The following is an 8,407-nucleotide window of genomic DNA, read 5'->3' as shown; positions in this document are numbered from 1 at the left end:
GGACCCCTCTGGTGAGCCAGGACTGCTGGAAAATGATGGAGAGCGCCTTGGCCAGCTCATCTGCCTGCTCTCTCAGCACCCTAGGATGGATCCCATCTGGTCCCATGGACTTGTGGGTGTCGAGGTGGCTCAGCAGGTCCTGAACTAATTCCTTATGAATTTCCAGGGCAACATACCACTCCCCGACCCCATCCCCCAGTTCAAGAGGCCACTTGCCTTGAACTCCTCCCTCCTTACTGTTGAAATTTGAGGCGAAGAAGGCATTCAGGACCTCAGCCTTTTCCTCGTTGTCTGTTATAGTGTTCCCCTCGTGGTCCAGTAGGGAGTGGAGGCTCTTCTTGCCCTTCTTTTTAGAATTTATAAATTTATAAAAGTGCTTTTTACTATCCTTCACAGAGGTGGCCAGCCTAAGTTCTAACTGGGCCTTAGCCTCTCTAATTTTTCTCCTGCATAATCTGGCTACATTTTTCTCATACATAATCTGGATGAACTACACGAGAAGCAATGGGTAACTTAACATCTTCCACCTTGTGGGTACCAACCATGGAAGGGTCATCTGACAAGCCAGGCATGATAGACAGCTGCTCTTTATCAGCAGTCTCTACAGCTGCTATGCCGAATGCCCACTTGTTCCCTTTCATGTCCTTAAAATACCCTTCCTGAAGAAAGTCGATCCCCAGGATGCAAAGTGCATCGGGGCCAGTTACTACGGTGTGTTTCTCCCACACATTTCTGGTGAGGCTTATCTCAGCCTGCAGTACAGTCAACTCCTGAGACCCTCCTGTGACTCCTAAAATTGTAACAGTTTCTGTCCCCCTATGGCTGGAGGGTATCGGAGTGCATTGGGTACCGGTGTCTACCAAAGCTCAATACTTCTCAGCTTCCGAAGTGCCAGGCCATTTCAAACATGTCCCAATATACTCTGTTGTCCCTAGCCTCCGCCTGGCTGGAGACAGGGCACCTCTAATGCTGAGCAGTGTGACCACATGAGGCACATGGATCTGAGTTACTTGCCTGACCACCTCTTGGGTGAGAGGGCTGCCTGCAGGACACTGGGGCAACCCCTCTTCTGGAGGAGTTATTCCCTGTGTTTGTCCCCTGCAGTTCCCTTACTCTGGCCCATAGAGCTGAGGTGGGCTGGCCATGCTATTTGTCCATGTTTTCCCTGTGTTCACACAGTGTTCTCCAAAGTGAACCCCTGGGTGTCCCCTGTCTGCTTTGGACTGGTCTCCTACGGGGACGAGGAGGAGGAGTACGGTGGTGTGTGTTCCTGACAGCTGAGACCTGTACCCATTGAGAAGGTGAAGAGCAGTCATCCTGTGCCTTCTGCAGTTCAGAGAAAGAGGCTTTCAGCTCGTTCATCTCCTGAGTGAGGGTTTCCACAGCTGAGATTAAGGCCTTCCTAGACACACTGTCTTCATACTGTCTCAGATCATTCGCAAACTCTCTGATCGTGGGAAGACTGTTGTATTCTCTGCCCAACAGCCATGCTCCCCGTGTGTGTGCATACGTGGAAGTGGCACACTGGGTCAGTTTCTTTAAGACAGCTGGCTTCATGCGGACATCATCAGGGTCCGGGGGCATTTGGTCATCTCCATAGATTATCTCCTGTACAGCCATTTGCCTCAGGTATGTGATACCCTGTTCCATATTTGTCCACTTAACGGGATGGAAGATCATGTCATCCTTGGAGGGGTATCTGTATCTCACAGCTGTGAGAAGTCTAGCCCGAAGTGAATGGGTACCATCCAGCCTCCCCAGCTCTTTATCTACACCTCCATCCCTAGACAAGGATCCCAACTGTTTAGCCTCCCTCTGATCTAGGTCCATGTTTTCTGCTCCTGCATCCAAACATCTCATAAGCCAGGCTAAAAGGCTTGGCCCATTGGCCCTTGCATATTCCTGCCTTGTGTGCCTGATTTCCTTTCTGGGCATGGAGCTGATAACTATAACTCCGTTATCAGATCAATTTCCAGCTGGTTGCTGTTGCTGGGGGGTACTGCTCCCCGACGAGATTCCTTGCCCGGGGTCTGTGTCTGTGGAATTGCTCGGGTTTGGTCTAACTTGCCACGTGGTTACAGGAGCCACAGAGAGAGGGTTCGGCTGTGGGGGCGGGGTCCGGGGGGCTGTTCTGGGTGGGACTGGGGGCGGAGTTCGGGGTGGAGCCTGGGGCAGAGCTGCACTAGGGGCAGTGGCTGTCTAACCTGTCAGATCGGTCTGACCAGTCGCCGCCCCCCCCCCTCCCCCGCCCCCGTAGCTGCAGCCACAGCAGCACAGACCACCCCTCCCCCTAAGCATTTTAATGGCTCAGAACTGCAATATAAACTCCCAAACCCACATTTAAACACAGTGAAATTATGCTATTCAGTACCATTTCCCCCCCAAAATATCTGGAGCTTCTGTGTCCCAACACACATACTCAGAGTGTTTCCATGTTTGAGAAACATTTCTAAACACAGTTAGATTCCTAACAGAATTCAGGAAATATGCATAGACCCGGACAGACAAATTCTTAGAATATTCCCAGACCATATCAGTGACTATCCAGAAGACATGGTAACTTACAAACTTCAGCATCCAAGACCAAAACAGCCATCCAAAAGCCTGAATTATCAACACTTAGAATATCCATTTTTTAACTGCCAAATCTTGTCTGAAATAATTCTTTCTACCTAGACCCACGTTGAGATGCCAAATAAATTGTCTTTGGTTCAAATTTAAATTCCTAGAGACTCCAACAAATTTGATAGAACCAATAACAATTTGTAGAATGCCCTCCCCTCTTCCCCATTCTTTCCCAAAGGAAGAGATTAGATACAGGGAGAGAGAGAGAGAGATAAAGCACACCTGAATAAATCAATCTAACTCGATTTGGAAGTTAAAAGGAAAAGGTTAACAATAACTTAGAAAGGTATCTGAGGTAGGGAAGTTTACAAAGGATAGGGAAGGGAAAAATAGCAAAATACAAAAGGTATAAATACAACCAGAGTTGTGTGATGGTGGCTTTTGTCTGTCTCGTGTCTGCCACATGGTAAAACAGCTGGTAATGGTGGTATGATTGATGCAGAGAGAGTAACAGGAAGTCCCTCTCCTTTTATAGGACAGGAAGTGGGGGGGAGTGTGTGTGTCAGGTCAGGTTCAGGGTTACTCCCCCTGGAGTGTTAACCCTAAACACCAGTTCATTTGAGGGATTCTCATTCTGTCGGCTCCTTAAAAGGCACGACAGCTTTCTGGAAGGGGTACGCAAATGCACGTATAGCTGGCATAGGCTGCTGACGAAACTTCAGGAAAGAGCATACGTGGTGCTGCAGGCATGCCATACAAAGGGTGGTTTAGATAGAGCGCAGTGCGTTGGAAGCATCCGCCTCCTGTTGGGGTGCTTTATCGATGGCCGTGTGATAAGGCTATGTTACCGAGGCCCCTGAGATGCCCATCGGAAGGAGTCCTCATCCTTTCAATACCCCCAAGCGATCAGCTGAGGTTTGGTGATGTGGGCATGTCAGTAACGTGAGGTCGTCTCCTTTATTTACTCTTCCCGGGGAAGAGGTGCAAAGGATTTACCTGAAGGAGGTGGAAAGTGCCATGTGAGGTTTCCTTGAATCTGCACTGGTGCAGTCTTTGCTTACTGAAGAACTGAGCTACATAATATCACCTCTGTCCCCGGAAAGGGAACGAACGGCTTCTCCTTGGTGCTGCCCTCGGGCATATTTCTTGTTCCGTCCACATAAAATGCTTAAGGTATCTAGAAAGTGTTCCTTCTTCTGGGGGCGGGGGAATTTTGAAGAAGCCAGCTGTGGCTTGTAGGTTCAGACAGTCTGGCTGAAGACCATAGGTTTTAGAAGTCTCTGGTGCCTGCAGGAATTGCTGTCTCGCCTCGCAGGCACGGTTGCCAATACTTTGCTCCAAACCAGAGAGAGCAAAAGGTTATTAAACAGTGATCCACTGAGGAACCATAGAATCCTAGAGCAGCCTGGGTGGGAGGGGGCCTCGAAAGATCATCTGATCCAACCTGTTGCTGGAAAGGGAGTGTAGCTGAGAGGTTACCTATTGCATAATAATAGCATCGATAACTGACAGTCATGGGCTTCTAGGAACATAAGGTTGGAAGAAAGCTTCCAGGTATCACCTGCTCTGTACTCCTGTGCCGAGGCAGAATAAACTCTGCCTATGTTATTTCTGACAACTGTCTGTCAACCTGTTCCTAAATAATCTGAGACTTTTGCTACTGCTCTGAGTTTCATTTGTACATTTTAAAATGTAGGGAATTAATTTCTCCCACAGACACTGTGCTGGTTTGAGACCAACTGAACTGTTTTACTGAGGGAACTTAAATCCTTAGCTGTGAGAAGAAGGAAGGAAAACAACATGTGCCCTATGTCACTCATTCTTCTGCTGAGAAACGCAACCAGTCAAAATGTAGATCAGACGGTCCCTTGACACACACGCACACACTTCTTAGCTCTCACTTCTGGCTGTGCTTTCTTTCTGGCGGCCTGCTCTCTCTGGCTGACTCTTCCTGTAACTCTCTAATCCACCTAACCCCTTTTTCCTCTAACCTCCTTGTTGGTGTTTTGGGGTTGGTTTTTTTCGTCTTTTTTGGGTTTTTTTGACGTTTCGCCTCAGATCTCCAGGTTTCTCACATGAAGTAGACGGGGGTTGATCTGGTTATTTCTGAAGAGAGGGAAAGAGGGAGGGGGAAGGGGGTTCGGGTTGGGAGCCCTCCTGGGGACTTCAATTGTTTCTGGGAGGGGTGTTGTGTTTCTGTGTTACATGTGATTTGTATAGAACTGTATAGATTTGTGTAGATGTGCCTGTATATTATGCTAAGCTGTAAATATAGCTTCATTCCTTAATTCCCAGCTGTCTGAGTCTAGTCTGGGTGATTTTTCTCAATTGTGTGTGTGTGGGGAAGGCGGGGACCACCCAAACCATCACAGACTGTCGTGGAGGGGTTTCACTTATTCCTCCCCTGTTAGGGGGAGGCAAGAAATTAATTTGAGGCTGTGTTGATTTTTTATAAAATTATTTATTAAAATGAATATTTACAAATTTGTACCACCCCCAATCACTATGAAATCAGGTTCGTTATGCAAGTTTATGAAAACAGCTTGGGATATATTTGCAGGGATTGATTATTAAATGGAAATATCAAGTTATCAACAACTATAGACAGAGAGAAAGATTCCCTTAGGCTTAATGCCTCTTAACAACTATACTGTTTGCCCAGTAGGGGCTGAAACTGTGTGTGCTCTTCAGACAGAGGTAACTTATATTACAAAGGAATTAAAGCTTGCTTAAATGTGTTGCTATTAGGTATTAATCATTAATCACCCTCCCGGGATTGTCACAGCGTGTGCCCAGTATTCAGGTCTTGGTGAAGGCTGGAGTCTGTCCCAACTTGCAGGGGATGATAAGAGTTCCCAGTCTCTGGGGTAAATAGGATTTCTCTAACCTTCTCTCCTGGGGTGAAGTGGTCTCTGCCTTGGCCTTGGAGATGTTGCTTCTTCTGGATGCTGTGTTCAGGGATGATCAGCTGGCAGGTTTTCCCCGGTGCAGGAGAAGGATCTGTCCGTGTAGCTTCTAACATGGTCTCACAGCTAGCAGGCTGTGTTTGTAGGTTAGCAGACTATCTGGAAAGGGGTCTGCTGGGCCTAGAATTTTCCAGGCTTACAAGACAGCTGGCAAGCAGGGTCTGTGCCGAGCTGCAGGGAGACGAGCTCCGTAGATAAATGCAAGGCAGCAAGCCAGAATATACGGCTGCTCTTGAGCTTAAGCAGGGGGCTCTCAGCTCCCCATATATGTATCAATGCAGGTGTGCATGCGCTCTGCTTCTCAAAGGGTTTGCAGACAGCTTAACTGTGCCTTGAGATCAATGCAAGAGGTCTGTGCCTCAGTAATGCTTGCAAGTGAGTAAGGCCTGATCCTGTGTCTAGGCCATGCAAGCAGGTCAGGGCAGCAGGGTGCTGCTATCAGAGCTGAGTTTGAACCTCTAAGTCTGAATGCGCTGAGTGCTCTGAACTTCTGAACGGTTTGAACCGTCTGACCACGTGGTGCTCTTTTGCACCCCTCTTTATAAAGTCTGGGCCGAGATTCGTGGCTCATTTGGACATCTAAAGTGACCAATTGTGAAAAATAGTACCCGTGTCAATATGAGACAAGGCAGAACAGAATATAAAAATATGAGAAAATAAAAATATGACAATATGAGAATGGCAAAGCAGGGTGTGTCGGAGCTAACTAAGGTGGAGATGTTGAAAGCTACGAGCGATAACGCAAAACACTGCGGAAAGATAGCCCCCTTTCAATATGGGGCATGAGTAAAACAGGGGAACAGGGGTGTGTCAGAGCTAAGGAAGCTGGAGATGTTGGAACCTTCGGGTGATAACACAAAGCGCTGTGAGGAGATAGCGACCTGTCAATGGGGGACGTAAACAAAACAGGGGTGTGCCAGGGCTAACTGAAGCAAAGCCAGGGACGAATGATAACAGAAAAGCACTATGAGCATGGTAGATAAGAAACTAAAAAGCGCGCGAACATGAAGACACAAAGAGCTGAGTCATAAGGACACCTGAGGAAGACTCGTTACTTCAGCCCCACGACCACCAGAGAGACCCCCAGGAGGATTAACACGCATGCGTAAAAGTTCCAGGAAAAACTGCAACCGTTTCGGGAAATGATAAAATATGTATTAAACTGCTTTATGAATATGTATCTGAGCGGGAAATAAAAACCCTGCAACCGCGTGTGTACAGTGTGCAGCTGTGGAGATAAACTCCCCTGCGCCCAGCGCTGCTCCCTGCTTGCCAAAATAAAACTCCTTAAACTTATCTCTAAGATTTTGGTGGCTCAATTTTAACACAATCAGGCTGGCAGTAAGCCAAACCTTACCCCAATAGGCAGTAGGTGTTAGCCTGGACCCTCCCAATAGGGGATTACCTGGGTGGACCCCGGGGTACATGGACTGGGCGTGTGTGTGTTACACAACCTGTTTACTGCCTCGTGGGTCCTGGCAGAAAAACATGTCCAGGCATAGAGAGGCCTCTGTTTTGGGGCTGCTGCCCCTCCACCACACAGACATATTCCCAAATGCAAAAGGCTTCCTGATAGTTGAGACAGGCAATGTTTTAAGTCCGATACCTGGAGACTCAGTTGCTGCTTTCTTATGCCCAAAGCAACCAAACCAAAAGGCAAAAACTGAAGAAGTGGCAAACCCTTCTTTTTTGCTCACTGACTAGAATAAGGATTAGGCAAAAGCAACATGAGGATTTTCGATGTCATCACCTTTCCTGCTTGGTTAGAGCTCTGTCTGTGATATAGTGGATATCTGTGTTTAATTACAATTACATTCAAGGCTTACTGAAGCGTGGCGTGAGAAATATATGTTTGATCCAATCAATTCGTGGCAAGAGGTCACAGACAGGGAGGAAGGGGGACTTTGAATGGAACTACATTCCTCTTTGCACCACCATCGCAAAGGTATGCAATAGGCTTGAGATAACAGTAATAAGTAACTAGAAACTAGAAAGGTTGGTGGAGGGGGAGGCATGTGGAAGAGACAACCTTTTTGCATAAGCAAAGGGAGGAAAGGGGGATTTGAATGGAGCTGCATTCCTCCTTGCACCATCTCTTTGCATGAGCAAAGAGAGGAATACAAAGGAGTTTGGAGTTCATGGAAAGGACACTTCATCACTGAAGACCACCGGATAAAAAGAGACATGCGTGGAAGAAACACCTCCCATTCCTAAAACTGATAAGGAAAACCCAATCTTTTCTTAGAATTAGTAATGAATATGTAATAGAATAGGATATAGAAAGAGAAAACTGAAGACAAAGGGTGTGCGTTAGGGTAGAGCAGAGCCTCCCTGCTCACCCAGGCCTGTACATTGCTTGATTCCTGCAACTCTATTAAAAGCCTTAACTTGCATGAACGTAAGTTTATGCCTGTTATTTATGACAAATTGGGGGCTCGTTCAGGAGATCACTAGACTCTGAAGGTTCACCTACGGGAGGGGTGCCCCTCCTCCTGGTGGCTCCCTGGGAAGGACTGGTCAGGGCTGGTGATTTCCTGAACTCTGCCGGAGTCAACCAATACATTTTTTTTGAGCTCCCTGATGAGGCTGCAGCCGCTTTTATAGACCCATAATTCTGTGCGCACAGAACTGAGCGAAGACGACAGAGTTGTGAGTATTGTGGAAGCCGTTCGGTTGGGTGGGATTCGATTGCCTGGTGTGAAAGAGTGTGTTTGAGACAGAGTCTGACTCCGAAGCGAGTGTGGAGGTCTGATAAACTCCCGCGAGGGACTTGGCCGGTAAAGGACCGAAGCGATTCCTATAAGATTCGTGTGTGGGTTAAAGGAGGGTCGTTTAACCCCCTGCAAGACGCTCTTTAGGCAGTCATGAAAGATGGG

The sequence above is a fragment of the Pogoniulus pusillus genome, chromosome W, assembly GCF_015220805.1.
Source record: "Pogoniulus pusillus isolate bPogPus1 chromosome W, bPogPus1.pri, whole genome shotgun sequence".
Lineage (NCBI taxonomy): Eukaryota > Metazoa > Chordata > Aves > Piciformes > Lybiidae > Pogoniulus > Pogoniulus pusillus.
This window is presented reverse-complemented; position numbering follows the sequence as displayed.